Source organism: Carica papaya, chromosome 4, assembly GCF_054855325.1.
Source record: "Carica papaya isolate Zhongbai chromosome 4, ASM5485532v1, whole genome shotgun sequence".
In the NCBI taxonomy this organism is placed as follows: domain Eukaryota; kingdom Viridiplantae; phylum Streptophyta; class Magnoliopsida; order Brassicales; family Caricaceae; genus Carica; species Carica papaya.
Window position 1 is genome coordinate 2,875,515 of NC_142312.1, and position 18,199 is coordinate 2,893,713.

The 18,199-nt window shown below is 37.5% G+C and overlaps 1 long non-coding RNA gene across 1 annotated transcript; it reads right to left on the reverse strand.

Moving 5' to 3' along the window:
- Positions 1–11,790: 11,790 nt before the first annotated feature.
- Positions 11,791–12,596, reverse strand: LOC148266197 (uncharacterized). The gene is made up of 2 exons (XR_015818743.1): positions 12,385–12,596; positions 11,791–12,258 (listed from the first exon to the last, which is right to left on the reverse strand). It is a non-coding gene; the product is annotated as an uncharacterized LOC148266197 (long non-coding RNA).
- Between the last annotated feature and the right edge of the window lie 5,603 nt (positions 12,597–18,199).

Genomic DNA, 18,199 nt, shown 5'->3' on the forward strand with positions numbered 1-18,199 from the left:
TAGAATAACTTAAATTATTAGAATAACTTTTAAAAAAACAATATTAGTTTACTTTTTTTCCTTAAATTTTTTTTTTAGTTGAGGGAAAAAGTTTGTCCTTGAATTTTTATTTTAACTTGTTCTTACTTCAAATGAGACTTAATCTGTAAATGCTCAAAACTTAAGAAAATTGAAATATCAAATTATATCAACTATAAGCGGAAGCAATATAAAATTTAGGATTTTCATTCATTATATAATAAATTAAGATACCCAATAGGGTACGAAAATATTTTTTTATAAAAGTTCAAAGTAACGAAATAAATAATCAAAACTAAACAAAATAAAAATTCTATAAGGTTGACCTCCGTTGGGCAACTCCGATTGGATTTGAGAGGTAACTTTATTCGCAACCCTCTTACTATCTAGGATCTGGATCTTGGTCTTCCTGATATGAAATGGTTAAATAGGAAAATAAACTACACTCGTACAGTAAAAATATCACACTTAACACCGAAATGAAAAACCAAATGTTGGTAAAAAAATTATAAAATAACTAATGGAGTCATTTGCTTTCTTAAATAAATTCATTTAACTTAAAAAGTGTTATTTTATACTTACCCTTATGAGTTTTCAAAACCGACCTGTGAAAGCAATAACACTAATTGTATTTTGGTTACATATTCAAATGAGCAATAACAATAAACTTACCTACTTACTAGTACATTTGGGAGTCTATACGGATATTCCCCTACGCGTGAACCCAGTATCCAATTTTTTGATTGATCGATCATCCTCATACCTCGTCCGCTAATGGACACCAAACATACCACCGCCTTAATACCCCGTTCGGTATGAGGGTGAACGGTACCTCCCAACCCTTTCTGTTATGGGACTTCTCAGCCTCTTCGACTGAGATAATATCCGCGGTAGGATTTTTCCTATATACCGAGTCCGTACACTCTTTTCCAAGGTACCCGATAAGCCTTTCATCCATAAGTTCACATCATCAACCAATGACACATCACACATCGACATCTCACTTTTTCTAATCAACAGTAAATCATATAAATAGACAACGCGTAAATTAAGAAAAACATGATTATAACATTTATTTCAATCAATAGGCAAATAAGAGAAATAATCAGGTAATCAATATCGAAAGGACAATAAATCCATAATACAAGTGCGCGCGACAAACCAACAAACATACCATACCAATTGAGGAATAGTATCGACAAAATAGGTAATTTTACACTGACTAGTTACTAGCTCCATTGGTGACCTGTAATTAATTTTAAAATTTTTTTAATTTTCACAAAACACAATGCTATTGATTATTAAGCTTCAATTTACCATAATGGGGAGAAAAGTGAGGGATTCTTATCCCGGATCGATATTCGAAATATCGTATTTTTTACTACGCCTCCTAGTAGTTCTTGGGTTTTCTGAGTTTTTTTTTTTTAAATAAAAAATATGCGTCACATATCCAAAAATATCTCAAAAAGGCCAAAATAAGTGTTTTTGAACTTTTTCGGCCAATTTAGGGTTCCGACACAGCACAACCACCATGCTCTGATGGCAGTTCTTCTCAGTCTTGCTGTTTTCGGCCAGTTTAGACCAGTTTTGGCTGATTTTATATGAAAACCTATAAAAAAACAACGTTAGGGGGCCTCTGTCCACTGGAAAAAGGGAAAACCAAGACCCTACCGGTGGAAGGGTCTTCGGGTGTGGCGACTCTGTCGTTCCTCTTTTGTGGTCGGGGTGTTTTTTTGACTAACCAGCACCATAAGGAAACTAGGATCATAATGGTTAGAAAATTGAGAAAAGCAGGAAAGGAAAAAGGGTTCATCAAAGAGGGTTTTGGGTTTCGATTGCGGCGGCTCAGTCGAGCTTCATTCGTGTTTTTCGATAAACCCATCGGCCTTTCAGCTTCAATATGGATATAGAGAGGTTCAGATTAAATTCCGAGCGGAGGGGAGAAAAATCTTACATTTTCAGCGTCGTTAGTGGCTTCGGAGTGGCAGCGACGGTGGCTGGTCTCCTTCTCCAACGTCTAGTTCACTTCCCCACCGCCTTTCTTATTCTTCTCTAGTCACTCCTCTGTCGACTAGGGTTTTGGTTCCTTGTAAATAGGAGTTTAAATACTCCTCTTCATTAGATTGAAGTCGTTCGTTTGAGATGACGTGACACATCCATAACCGTTGGATTTCTCTTATTTAGAGAATTAATCTGGACCGCATGATCTGATCAAATCCAACCATTTGATCACATCTGAAGAAGAAATGCATTTAGGCCGTCCATACGCGCCGGATGCAATATGGGTCGTTGGATCCATAGCACGTGGATTGTCCGCGTGGAACAGTATCACCGTGTCTACCACACAGTGCATTTTGACTCGTCGTTGCTGCTGACATTGCTGTCCTACGTGGCCATATTTTACCTTTTTATAATTTGACCCCCTGTTTTAATTTTCTTTTTCAAAAACCCCCTCCCCTTATTCACAGTTTCACCTTATTTTTTTAAAATTATTTTTAATTTCATCTTCGAATCCATTTTTCTTGAAAAATTTCATAAAAATAAAAAATTAAATTATTTTAATACATTATCTTATTAATGTAAAATTATTTCGGACTAAATTTCTGGCCAGGACATTACAACTCTCCCCTTCTTAAGAAGAAATTTGTTTCCTCAAATTTATCACTCTCTCACTAGTCAAACAGTTAGGGTACTAGGTCCTAAAGTCTGATTCTAGCTCCCAAGTGGTCTCGTCCTTTGCATAATTCTACTATAAGATATTGAAGAAGAGAATTTCTCTGTTGCCAAGCACTCTACTCTTCCGATCTAAAATACCTACTGGTACCTTCTCATAGGATAGATCCTCCTAGAGTGAAAGTGACTCATGAGATAAAATATATAAGGAGTCTGGGTTGTACTTGTGTAGCATAGATACATGGAATACATTATAGACTCTGGATAGTTCTGGAGGTAGTACTAGTCTGTAGATGAACATACCCACCCTGTCCAAGATTTCAAACGGTCTGATGAACTGGGAGTTTAATTTTTCTCTCTTTCTAAACCTGTTAATACCCTTAAAGGGGGTGAACTTGAGAAATACTCGATCTCCCTTCTCAAATTCCAAATCTCTCATTCGGGTGTCCGCATAACTCTTCTGCCTACTCTGAGCTATCTGGATGTTCTTCCTGATTTTAACTGTTTTAGTTGTGGTCTCCTCTACAAGGTCTGGGCCAAATAATTTTCTATCACCCACATCTTCCCAACATATCGATGACCTATAGGGTCGACCACATAATGCCTCATACAGGACCATGTCGATACTTACTTGGTAACGGTTATTGTAGGCGAACTCTATTAGAGGTAGGTGATTGTCCCAATGTCCCTCAAAGTCCAGAACATAAGCTCTGAACATATTCTCTAGTGTGCGAATGGTTCGTTCTAACTGTCCATCTGTTTGAGGGAGAATGTTGTGCTGACAGGCAGTTTTGTTCTCATCACTTGCTGAAAATTTAACCAAAACCGAAAGGTGAACCTGGTGTCCCTTTTGGATACCACTGTCACAAGAACTTCATATAGCTTGACTATCTCCCGGATATAAATTTTTGTTATCTTGTCTAAAGGTCGGTCATTCTGATGACCGAGAAATGAGAAGAGTCGATGAGTCAGTCAATAATTACCAGATGGCATCATACCCCGAGCGTGCCTTAGGTAATCATATTATAAAATTTATGGTGATACCATTTCTACTTCGGGATTGGTAATGGCTGGACTAAACCACTTGAGCTTGATGTTCATTCTTAACCTGCTGACATACACGACACTTGGAGATAAAATAGACAATTTCTCTTTTATCCCGCTCCACTAAAACTAGGGTTTCATACTTTAATACATCTTAGTACTTTCGGGATGTACGGTGAACCTTGAGCTGTGAGCCTCTATCATAATCTCCATTTTTAGTTCACTGTTATCTAGGACACACACCCTATCTTAGAACCTGAGCAACTAATCGGCAGATATTCGAAATTCTGAATTTACCCTTGTTTTATATTCTTCCTAAGAGCTAATACGGTGAAATCAGTTAATTAGGATTCTTTTATTCTCTAAATCAGCTCAGGTTGGACAACTAGATAGGTCAGACATGTATCCCTCTTCAAATCCCAAAACCGTATCTGTTGCACAACCCCTATTATCCTACATTCAAAAATCATTAAGTGAGCTAACATACCTACATTTTTCTTGTTGAGCGCGTCAGTTACCATATTACCCTTGCCTAAGTGATACACGATCTTATAATCGTAGTCCTTGAGAAGTTTTATCCAACGCTTTTGATGTATGTTGAGATCCTTCTGGGTGAACATATGTTTCAAGCTTTTATGGTCTGCATAAATATCAAAAGTCTCCACATACAAGTAATGACGCTAGGTCTTTAAGGCGTAGATGATAGCGGCAAGTTTCAAATCGTGGGTGGAGTATTTCTTTTCATGATTTTTCAACTACCTGGACCCATAGGCTATAATATTTTCATGCTCTATCAGAACACAGCCTAACCCTAGGTAGGAAACATCACTATACATTGTGTATCCATCTGTCCCACTCGGCAGAGCCAAAACTAGTGCGATAGTCAACTGCTTTTTAAGTTCTATAAAACTCCTCTCACAATCCTTGTTCCACTAAAACTTGACGTTCTTCTTCATAAGCTGAGTCAAGGAAACAGCTAAGCTTGAAAATCTTTCTACAAAGATGTGGTAATAACCCATCATTCCCAAAAAGCTATGAATCTTCTTAACCGAAATCAATTTCTCCCAAACCAATATCGCCTCAACCTTATCGGGATTCACTAACACACTATCATTTGATATCATATGCCATATGAAGGTAGTTTGCTCGAGTCAAAACTCACACATATTCAATTTTTCATATAGCTTCTTTTCCTTGAGGACCTATAAAACTTGAGTCAGGTATTGAGCGTGTTCCTCTCTACTCTTTGAGCAGACCATGATATCATCAATAAATACTATGAAGAACTGATCCAGAAATTGCCTGAAAACCCTGTTAATTAAGTCCATAAAAATGGTTGACGTATTAGTTAGCCAAATGGCATGACCAGGAACTCATAGTGTTCGTACCTGATTTTGAAAAATGTCTTGTGAATGTCCTCTGCCTGATCTTTACCTAATGGTAACCTGAATGCAAGTCTATTTTGGAGAAAACCTGAGTACCTTGTAATTGATCGAAAAAATCGTCGATCTTGGGGAGGGGGTACTTGTTCTTGATTATGACTCTATTCAATCCCCTATAGTCAATACACAACATCAGGGACCCATCTTTTTTCCTTACGAACATGTATCCAGCACCCTAATGAGATATATTGTGTTGGATGAACCCATTATCTTGCAATTTTTTGATCTATTTTTTCAGTTCTTCTATCTCTACACGACTCATGCGGTAAGGGACAATTGAGATGGGCTGAGTGCCAGACTAAAAATCTATGGTAAAATCAACTTCTATATCCACTGACAGTACAGGTAGTTCATCGGAAAATATATCTGAAAATTCTCAAACCACAGTGATCTCTTGAATATAAATTTTTTTCTTAGGTTGGCCTAATGTAGGAAAAAACCAATCGAGTTAAAGCATTATATAAATAATGCAGTTACCATGAGAGAATAATATCTAAAAATTTTATTAATTTGTGAATGACTCTTCATTAGAAAGATTGAATACAATATTCTTATGAAAATAATCTAGGTGGCATGATACGCCGCCAACCAGTTCATCCCCAGAATTACATCAAAATCTTCTATATCTATTTTTATCAGATCTATACTCAATTTTTTATCTGTTATTTTTATGATACAAGATTTGTATATGACCTCTCCTAGTAGTGTCTCATTCCTAGGAGTAGACACAAATAGTACAAAATTAAAACTTTCAAGTAACACATTCAAACTTTTTGCAAAAACATGTGAGACAAAAGAATGTGAAGTACCAATATCAATAAAAACATGTGCAAAGTAATTACAAATAGTGTACGTACCCTATATCACGTTCGAGTTGGCTTCAGCATCTTGGTGAGTGAGGATGTAAGCTCTACCCTGGATGGGAGGTCTGGCTTGATTTTAATTTCGTGAGCACTCTCTCGCATAGTGCTTGGTACTTCCATATATGCAGCAGGTATTGTTGAGGCGATAGCAATGTCGGTCTCCATGATCCTTGCCACAATGCTGATAAGTCCTACTGCGTCCTGTTGTTAGAGCCTGAGAAGGAGCTTGAGTCATAGGTTTAAGTCTTTTGTTCTGTTGAATCGGTGTAGTAGATGTTGGTCTGTGGTGTAGAACCGTAGGCCTGGAATTTCCCACTGTTGGAGGAAATATACGAAGGTTCCTTTCTATTAGCTATGTCTTAACTAGGACTACTAAGTAGGTGCTGAGCTCGAATATATATAGTTATTGTTTGATCTCAAGATGGAGGCCTCACTCAAACTTTCTTACTTTTCTGCCTTCATCCATCATACTCTCAGGAGAATACCGACCCAACTTTAGGAACTTTCGGGTATACTCAGACACTTTTATCTCACCCTAGATTAGTTACGCTAACTCTATTTTCTTCAAATATCGAAAATACTCTAGGAGGTACTCTACATTGAAGGATACTAGAAACTGTTCCCAAGTGACTGGAATGGACAGAGTGACCTGCTTCAGCTGTCATCAGCAACCTGCCTCACCCACGAGCATGTAGGTGATAAGTACAACCTTTTGTTCGGGAATCATTCCAAGAGTTGCGAAGACCTTCTCTGTCTCTGCTAACCGATATTCAGCCTTTTCAAATGAGGATGTCCCCACAAAGGTAGATGAGTTTAGTCTCTTGTACTTATCAATGTAGCTTGGGTCCATCATGGGTAGAACTGGGTCCCATTGAAGAGGGATTAGATTATGTTGGGGGAGGGACCGGGTGGTCCTGTGGTGGCACCTGATTGTATGGTGGGGGCACCAGATTGTACTGTGTCGATGCCAAATGATATGGTGGAGGAACAAGGTTGTATCGGGGTAGCACTGGATCTTCTCGTTGTAGGAGTGGCTCATACTGTGGCAAAAGTGGAGGGTTAGACAACTCTCTCCTCTCTTCTCGGGCCTGTTGGATGGAGACAAGTCTCTCCAGCATCTTAAAGAGTCAATCGACATCCTCTCAAAGTGACCCATCCAGGGTTACTCAGTTTAGTGGGGATTTTTTTTCCCCATATCCTTATACACGCACTTCACAAAACAGAGTTGAGTGTCAGATTGTATTTTAGTAATTTAAATCTTTGTGCAAGAAATGGTGCCGAGAAACGCGACTCAAATACCAGCTGTAAAGATCTAAAACTTAAGGAAATAGAAATATTAAATTATATCAACTATATGCGGAAGCAATTTAGAATTTAGGATTTTCATTGCTTACACAGTAAATCAGGATACCCAATAGGGTTACAGAAATGTCCCTTTATAGAAGTTAAAAGTAACGGAATAAATAATTAAAACTAAACAAAATAAAAATCCTATAGGGTTGACCTTCGCTAGGTAACTCCAATTGGGTTCGGGAGATAACTTTTATTCGCAACCCTCCTGCTGTTTTTCAGGATTTGGATCTTGGTCTTCCTGATCTGTAATGATTAAATAGAGGAATGAGCTATACTAGCCCAGTAAGAATATCACAATTAACATCGAAACAGAAAATCAAAGGTTGGTAAAAAATCATAAAACAACCAATATAGTCATTTATTTTCTTAAATAAATTCATTTAACTTAAAAAATGTTATTTCATACTTACTCTTATGAGTTTCCAAAATCAACCTATGAAGATAATAACCCTAGTTGTATTTTGGTTACATATTCAAATGAGCAATAACAATAAAGTTACCTGATTACCAGTACCTCTAGGGGTCCATAGGGATATCACCCTACTCGTAAACTCAATATCCAATTTCTCGATTGACTGCTCGTCCCCATACCCTATCCAGTAATGAGTGTCAAACATACCACTGCCTCAATATCTCGTTCGATATGAGGGTGAACTATACCTCCCAACCTCTTCCGATATGGAACTTCTCAGCCCTGTTCGATTAAAGTAATATCCACAGTAGGATTTTCCTTATGTACTGAGTGTACACCCTTCTCTAGGGTACCCGATAAGTCTTTCATCCATAGATCCACATCATCAACCAATCACACATCACATACCAATATCTTATTTTTTTACCAATTAACAGTAAACCATAAAAATAGACAACGCGTAAATTAAGAAAAACATGATTATAACATTTATTTCAATCAATATGCAAATAAGAGAAACAATCAGGTAATCAATACCGAGATGACAATAAATCCATAATACAAGTGCACGCTGCAAACCAACAAACATACCCTATCAGTAGAGAAACAATATCGACAAAATAGGTAATTTTATACTAACTAGTTATCGGCTCCACTGGTGACTTGTAATTAATGTTAAATTTTTTTTAATTTTCACAAAATACAATATTATTGATTATTAAGCTTTAATTTGTCATAACAGGGAGAAGGGTGAGGGGTTCTTACCCCGGATCGATGTTTAAAATACTATATTTTTTATTGGGCGTCCTGGTAGTTCTTGATTTCCCATATTTTTTCTGTGAAATTAAAAAATATGCATCACGTATCCAAAAATACCCCAAAAAGGCAAAAATAAGTGTTTTTAAACTTTTCTGGCCAATTTAAGGTTTCGACAAGGCAGCATCGCTGTACTCTAGCATCGGCTTTACTGCCCACAATGGCGGTTCTTCTTGGTCTAGTCATTTTCAGCCAATTTAGACAAATTTTGGCTGGTTTTGTATGGAAACAAAAAAAAAATGTTAAGGGGCCTCTATCGGTCGGAAAAGGAGAAAACTGATACCTTACTGGCGGAAGGGTCTCCGGGTGTGGTAGCTCCGCCGTTCCTCTTTTGCAATCGGGGTGTTTCTTCGGCTAACCTGCAATAAAAGGAAATGAGGATCACAATGGTCAAAAAATTGAGGAAAACAAAAAATGGGAAGAGGCTTATTGGAGAAGGTTTCGGGTTTTAACCGCAGCGGCTCGATCGAGCTCCACTCGTATTTTTCGTCTCACCCGCCAACCTTTTGGCTCTGATATGGGCGTAGAGAGGTTCAGGATTAAATTCCAAGCGGAGGGGAGGAAAATCTTACCTTTTCGGCATTGGCAGTGGCTCTAGTGTGGCGGTGACGGTGGCCAGTCTCATTCTCCGGTGTCTGGTTCACTTCTCGGCCGCCCTTCTTCTTCTTCTATGGTCACCCCTCTATCGGCTAGAGTTTTGGTTCCGTGCGAAGAGGAGTTTAAATACTCCTCTTCATTAGATCTGGATCGTCCATTCGAGGCGACATGGGCCTTTGGTAGCCATTGGATTTCTCTTATTTTGAGAATTAATCTGAACTGTACAATCTGATCAAATCTAACAGTTCGATCGCGCCTAAAAAAAACGCATCTGGGCCGTCCGTGCGCACAATATACTATCTGGGCTGTTAGATCCGTTGGCATGCGAATCGCCGGCGTGACCTCCTGCGTGGAACAGTGTCAGTGTGTCCGCCACGCAGCGCATTTTGACTTGCCGTTACAGCTGACGTGGTTGTCCCACGTGATCATATTTCACCTTTTTGTAATTCAATCCCCTGTTTTAATTTCCTCTTTTAAAAACACCCCCCCTTATTTACAGTTTCATCCTATTTTTTCAAAATTATTTTTAATTTTATCCCCGAATCTATTTTTCTTCAAAAATTTCATTAAAATAAAAAATAAATTATTTTAATACATTATCTTATTAATGTAAAATTATCTCATGCCAAATTTTCGACCTCAAGTGTTACATAATTTTCTTTTGATTTTTATATTAAAATTTTAACTGTAATGATTCAATCCGAAAATTCATATGTACGTGCTCATAATCTTTCATATCTTTTATATATATATATATATATATATAAGATAAACATAATTGGAGAAGATCCAAAAAAAAAATGTTCATACATTTGTATCGTTCTCCAATCCTACCAACTAAATGTATAAATATTCTCTATCTAGTCTACTGCCTCTCACTGTTTTCCTTTTTCAGCAGCATTGTTCTTGTATTCCTCTACACTGCATGAAACTCTATCTAATTTCACTCATAGATAGCTTTAGTTTTCTCTTTTTCCTCTATACGTATGGGATTATGTTGACCCGATTGGGATCACCCTCCTGTTTTATTTGATATGAAAAAACAACATTAAATAATAAGATGAGCATAAGATGCTCAGTAAGTTTCAAGTCAGCATTTCCGGCAACCAGAATTTGCTTCTAAGTGCAGCAACTCATCCACCTTGGTGGGTGTTTTCCTCGAGTTATACAACTTACCTGCAATTTTCCTCTATCCATTCTGCCGTTTTCTTCCAGGCACTTTCAAACATTATAATTATTATAATAGATTATACAATCAAAATCGGAATGACTCACAATTAGCTTATTTAAATCCCCACCCATGCTGCAGAACTAAACCACTTACCTGCAAGTTTTCTTCTCACCCATTCTGTAGTTTTGAATGCAACATTCATCTAGCAACTTAATTATCATCACAGAAAATACTTATCAACAGAAAACTCAACGCACAAGCTTAAATCTCCCAACTATATATCTGCTTTTCATCCCCATCATTACACTCTTTCCTGCCTGTTCTTCTTTAACCTCAGTCACGCCAGTTTACTCACTCAGTTCATATTTACAGCTCTCTGTTAGTACTGTTCATATCGGAATAACACACACCCACACCGGCCGCAAGGCCAGACACACACACACAGCTTTCATTTAAGCACGCGTACCCGACCCCTAAGAGCCTCCTCTTACGGCCATGTCTCTGGCCTCAATCACAGCATACATCTGGGAGCTCTCCTCCCCTTCGGACCATCTATTATCCAGTCCTCTCTGCACAACTGATCATTAGTCAGCTGGTTCAATTCATCATCCCGGCCAGCACAGGCCACACACTCACCACAAAAGAGATGACAGCATAAAAGAAGAATATGAAGGATCAGTTTCAACTTAATTCCATTTTACATTTATTCTCTAATTCATATCATCTGTCATTCCCATTTTATCACACTGCTACCCAACCTACTCAAGGCTCAACACTCAACTCCGTTCATGTTCTGCCATTATAGTTTCACTTCTGGTATCACTCCCAATACAGATTTGTCGACCTAATTATATGGATCACTTGGAAGTTCTTCAACTCATCTCTATTCCGCTCCCTGCTATTCTATCATCCTGTAAGCCTTCCATTCCCCCTCTCTACTTCTACTCGCCCAGTTTTTCAGACTTCTATTCCTATCTAGTTGTCAGATTTCTTTCAATTGGATATGCGTACCCAGAAACCCCTTCTCACTCTCTCCTCAGTTGCTTATCTTTCCTTTGACGACCTCCATGACTATCTCCAGATTTTTCCTTCCCCTGACCACGATTCAGAGGAAATCCACTTCATTATTTTGGATTTTACAACCAGGAGCCTCAATCTACCAAATCTCATCCGAGCTCTCTCCCTCGGACCACGTCTCACCCACAATTACATATTATTCCGAAGAATATAAAATACAAATGCATGTATTCAACATTTTACACTCCCTGCTAAATTCACGTTATGTTATGCTTTCTCCCCTCTTCCGAATTTCCATTTCAAATCCTATCCATTCCATTAATGAATTCACATTATAATAATTATCTTCCGTTTGAATTTCAACGAGTCTTTGCAATTTCAATATACAAATACATAAAACACATTTTGAATTAAATATAATAATAAGTTTTAATAGCAAGCATATATCAACATAATCTCATATGTTTTATTAACGACATTAATTAAAAATACAGAACTTAAACACTTAAACAGGTGCAACTCAATTTGCAGAAGATGTTCATTTATTCATATCCAGTCCTTGAAGAAGATGTTTCCGATCAAGATCTGGTTCTGCAATTGAGTTTGAGTCGACATTCATATTCTGCATTTTGCCTGGTGCACCATGATGTCTGGGATCTGGTCCTGCAGGTGAGCTTCTATGGATTTCGAACTGTAATTTCTGAAAAAGATGTCTGCGGCCAGAATACGGTTCTTCGACTAAGGTTTTGTCACTTTTTATATTATGCACCTGACTAGGTGCATAATAGGAAGAAGAATCAGATCCGGCAGACATTTTCTTACTGACATGATCATAATTTTGTACCTGAAGATCTTTAAGAGACAGAGAAACATTAATGATCAAAAAAATAATAAGTATAGTTAACTTATAGCTACTGAGATTAATCATATTGCTAAAATTCATAAACTAAATTAGGAGATTCACATAACAAAATAAACCTTTTATATAGGCCTAAGGTCATTATTATTAGAAACGTAGAACCCTCATAAATATATATTCCCCAATATCATTTCTACTTAGATTGGTGTATATATCCATCACCCACTTATAATTAAATAAAAAAAAAAAAATCAGAAAAGAGAATCCACCAATTAGATTTCCTGTGCATGTCATAATATACTTATAAATTGGTGGTTCCTACATACATCACAGTTATGCATGCATGATCTACTTAAATTGCTGCGGATAGAGAAAAATCTACACATTAATTAATTAATTTGGGTATATATATTTGCATATATATATATATATATTGAATTGTGATTTGAGTTGTGAACCAAAAGCGAACTTTTTGAATAAATACTCATGAATTGAATTGAGTAGAAGAATCCGGACATAGTTCAATAATTAAGATTTATTATCATTTATAATGTATTGTTTGAGGAAGAACATCAGAAATTAAAACATTTCAAAAAAAAAAAATTTATACTAATAAAAAAATTAAAGAGATATTTGATTTTGAAACAAATTTGTGTAAATATTATCATACAATCAAATATTTTTATTTGATTATATATTTTAGTTTTTATTAAATTCAATTGAATTACAAAAATTGAATCAAAACATATGATTTATTATTAATTTTTTAGATTCACTTAGAATTCTTACATAGTGTGATTTATTTATGAGATTCAGATAGTTTATATACTAAATTAAGTCCAATTATAAATTTCGGATTGTAATTATAAAATTATAACAGAATTGATTATTACCACAATTAATTTTCTTTATTATATATATGAAATAAAAAAAACGTAATTAAAGGCAAAAGAAATTAAAAAAATATACATCGTAATTTTTTTAAAGATAAATAATGTTAATATTCAGCTCTATTTTTCTTCTTGCTCTTTTCTTTTTTCTAATTACAAAAAAAAAAAAGAAGAAAAGCAAAAGGAGAGCACAAGTAACGCTAATAAAAAAAGCTCAAGATATGTTACAAATGTTAATGAAGAGATATTCACATGATATGAGATCATAGTAGTTGTTGTAATACCTAAATTAATTATTATGTAATTTAAATTAATTTGTAAATATAATTTTTTAATTTTTAATTTTAATTTAGTGTAAAAATGAAGAAAATTTGATAGAGGATAAAATTAAAAATAATTTAAAAACAATGGGTGAAATTTTGGGTTCTATAGGTGTTTTTGAAAGAAAAATCGAAAACTGTGGGTCAAAATATAATTTTAAAAAGTTGTGCCACGTAGGATGCCCACTCAGCAGTCTCGACGAACCAGAACGCACCGCGTGGCAACGGATGTTGACGCGGTGCCATGCGGGCGATTCGCGTGCCCGTGATTGAAGGGTCCAGATTCGCTCCAGCGAGCACGGACGGCCCGGATGTGTTCCCTCCCCAAACGTGATCGGACGATCAGATTTAAACGCGATCAACGGTCTAGATCTATTTTCTATTTAAACACAATCGGATAGCCCAGATTAGATCATGATGAACAGTCCAAATTCACTCTCTATTTAATCTCGATCGGACGGTTCAGATCAAACGCGATGGACGACCCATATTAAATGGGGACAGATATAAATAACAATTTTCACACCAAACCCTAACCCTAACCGCCAGAACCCCCTGCCGGAGAAGAAGACCCAGCCGCCGGAAAGGAAGCCGTCGCCACTCGCCGCCACACCGAAGTCACTTTTGACTGCCAAAAGAGGTTGACCAAAGCAAAACACGCAACCGCATAAGTGAGTCGATAGAGCCGCCGCACCGAAGATCCCTACTGTTGGTGAATTTTGGTTTTTTTTTGCCAACCGATGCCCCTTAATGTATTTTCTCGAATGAATTGATGCAAAATCAGCCGAATTCGGTCTAAAATAGCCAACCCGAGGCCGACTGCTGCCGCGGACAGCGGTGCTGTCACCGGAGCACGGCGACCAGAATTCTAGAATTGGCCAAAAAGGGTCCTGACACTTATTTTTGGTTTTTTGGGATATTTGTAGATAATTGTTACGTGTTTTAATCCCCGAAGAAAAAATTCAGGAAACCTGGGGACCGCCAGTAGGCGCAGTCAACAAACTTAGCTTTTCGGGCATCAATTTGAGTAAGAATCTCTCACCCTATTCTCTGTTATATAATTGAAGTCAAATTAACAATAGTACGGTATTTTGTACGATTTAAAAAATATTCATAATTAATTACGAGTTACTAATGGAGACAGAATAGAAAATTATCTACTGTTATTTTTATTAATTATTTTTACAGTTTGAATGCATGATAGTATCTTATTGATCAATTTTATAGCTTTAAATGCATGTATTATTTATTTTATGTGTTTACGGTTGAAATGGAGATTAAAGAAAAATAAAAAATTGCGTGATTAAGTGAATAGATGAAATGACAGCCTTATTAGATATCCTGAAAGATGGTGAACAGACCGGGTACATAGGGAACCCTACTGTGAACGTTGTCTCATATCGGACGAGGTATCAAGGTTTGGTAATTTGGCACTCATACCGGACGGGGTATAGAGACGGCCAGTTTCACTATCATACCGAACGGGTTATTGAGGTTTAGTAGGTTAGTGCTCATATCGGACGGGGTGTGGGGACAGTCCGTTAATTTGAAATGTTAAAGGAAATAGTTCACGCACTGTGGAGACATCCCTATGAACCCCCATGGATATCAGTAGGCTGATAAATGATAAAATTGTTGTTCAAATTGATTATATATGAAATCATGATCTGTGTTATGTTATTGTCTCTATAAGTTGTTTTATAAATTTCACTACAGTAAGTAGGTGGTAAAAGATTTTGTTTATGATAAATGAATTTATTTAATTAAGAGCTCCATTAGTTGTTTTAATTTTTTTACCAACCTTCATTTCTGTGTCAGTGAGTAGCTTAATATTCTTACTAGGCTAGTGTATCTCATTCCCTATTTAACTATTTCAGATTAAGATGACCAGGATCCAGAGCCCGATCCACAAGAGAGTTGCGAGTAGAATGCCAGTTTTAATTATTTTTCATTTATTTTCTTAATTTTTTGTATTCCTTCAAAAGGGTAATTCTCATATCACTATTGGTTATTTTAAGTTATTGTGTAAGGAATGTAAACCCTAACTAATTATTTCGCTTCCGCACTTAATTTATGATTTATTTTCTTTGAAAATTCCGAGGACGTTACAATCGGTATTAGAGCTAGGTTCTTCATACCCATTCCTTACACAAAATCTTTAAGAAACACCAAAAATAATAAATTACCACTCAACCATTCCTTGTGAAATGCAGGTACAGATAGATGAGGAGAGGAAGACCCCCACTAAATCGAGCAGTCTGGGATGGTTCACTTAGAGAGGATGTTGACTGGTTATTTAAGATGGAGAGACTCATTGCTGCCCAACAGGCCCAGGAGGAAATGAGGGAGTTACATGACCCTCCCTATTGCCACAGGTTGGCCACCCTTGTAGCGAGAGGATCACGAGCCACCCTGTTATGACCTTGCTCCTCCACAGTACCACCTGGCACCACCACAGTAAGATCCGGTGCCTCAACCACAGTACCACTCGGCACCACGACAGTATGTCCTGGTGCCCCAACCGCATCACTTGGCACCACCATATTACAATCCGGTGCCTCCACTGTATTATCAAGTACCACCGCAGGGCCATCCAGTAAATTCTCAGCACAGTCTAGTCCCTCTTCCACGAGACTCAACTCCTCCCATAATGGACCCAAGCTACATAGAAAGGTATAAAAGACTAAATTCATCTACTTTTGCAGGGGGATCCTCCTTTGAAGAGGCCGAGTACTGGTTAGCTAAGACAGAAAAGGCCTTCACGACCCTTGGGGTGATTCCTGAACAGAAATTCATCCTTGCTACCTACATGCTGGTGGGAGAAGTAGATCGTTGGTGGATACTCAAGTAGGCCACCCTACCGTTCCAGTCACTTGGGAATAGTTCCTGACGGTCTTTCATGCAGAGTGCCTTTTAGAGCATCTCCAACATCTGAATGAGAGGGAGTTTATGCACTTGGTCCAGGGGGACATGGCTGTATTAGAATATGCTCTCAAGTTCCTAGAGTTGGGCCGATATTCCCCTGAGAGCATGATGGATAAAGGCAAGAAGGCTAGAAGGTTCGAGTGGGGACTCCGTTCTGATATTAGACAGTAGTTGTATGTGCTCGAGCTCAGTACTTATTCGGCTATTCTAGCCAATGCACAGTTAGTGGAGAGGAACCTCCACACTTTATCTCCAGTAGTAGGGAACCTCAGGCCCTCGGCTCTACATTGTAGACCAGTACCTACTGCACCTGTTCAATAGAATAAGTGACCCAGGCTGATGACTCAAGCTCCCCCTCAGGTTCCAGCAGCAGGACATGGTAAGACATGTCAACACTGTGGCAAGGATCATGGGGACCGACCCTGCTATCACCTCAACAACATACGTCGCATATGTGGTAGTGCCCAACATTATGCAAGGGAGTGCCCAAGGAACCAAAACTAGGCCAGACCTCCTATCCAATGCAGGACTTATAATCTCACTCAGTAGGATGCAGAACCCAACCCGAACGTTGTACAGGATATGTACACTATCTGTAACCATCTTGCTCATGTTTTGATTGATACTGGTGTATTGCATTCATTTGTTTCATATATTTTTGCATCAAAATTAAATATATTATCTAAAAAACTCAATTTTGTGTTGTTTGTATCTACTATTGGGAGTATGACACTATTGGAAAATGTTATATACAGAGTGTGTGTTATAGATATCGCAGATAGAAAATTGAGTGTGGATCTACTAGAAATAGACATTAGGAATTTTGATGTAATTTTAGGAATGAACTAACTAGCGGTGTATCACGCCACCGTAGATTGTTTTAGCAAGAAGGTTGTATTCAACCCTCATAATGAAGAGCCATTTACAAATTAATAAAATCGTTTAACATTTGTTCCCTCATGGCAAATTTTCTTATTATCAAGTACTTTAACCCAGTTATTTTCTCTAACTAGGCAAACCCAAGAAAGAAATTTGTATTCAAGAGATTCTAGTAGTCCGAGACTTTCCAGATGTGTTTGCGGATGAACTACCAGGACTGTCAGTGAACAAAGAAGTCGAATTCACCATAGACCTTCAACTTGGCACCCAACCTATTTCAGTTGCTCTTTACCGCATGAGTCGTGTTAAGATGGAGGAACTGATGAAATAAATCACTGAATTGCAGGAAAGTGGATTCATCCGACATAGTGTGTCCCTTTGGGGTGCTAGAGTCACATTTGCAAGAAATGGAGATGAGACATTGAGGTTATGTATTGATTACAGAGGTCTGAACAGGGTCACGATCAATAACAAGTACCCCATCCCCCGGATCAATGACCTCTTTGATCAGTTGTAGGGTGCTCAGGTCTTCTCCAAGATAGACCTACGTTCAGGTTACCATCAGGTAAAGATCAGAGCAGAAGACATTTTCAAAACAGCCTTTCAAACTAAATAGAGATACCATGAGTTCCTGATCATATCATTTGGACTAACCAACGCTCCAACCATCTTCATGGACTTGATGAACAGGATTTTTAGATAATTCCTGGATCACTTTGTCATTGTGTTTATCGATGATATCTTAGTTTATTCAAAAAGTAGATAGAAACACGCTCACCATCTTACTCAAGTTTTGCAGGTTCTTAGAGAGAAGAAGTTGTATGTAAAGTTGAATAAGTGTGGGTTCTGGCTTGAGCAGATTACCTTCTTAGGACACATCATATCAAAGGATAGAGTGTCAGTGAACTCCAAAAAAGTTG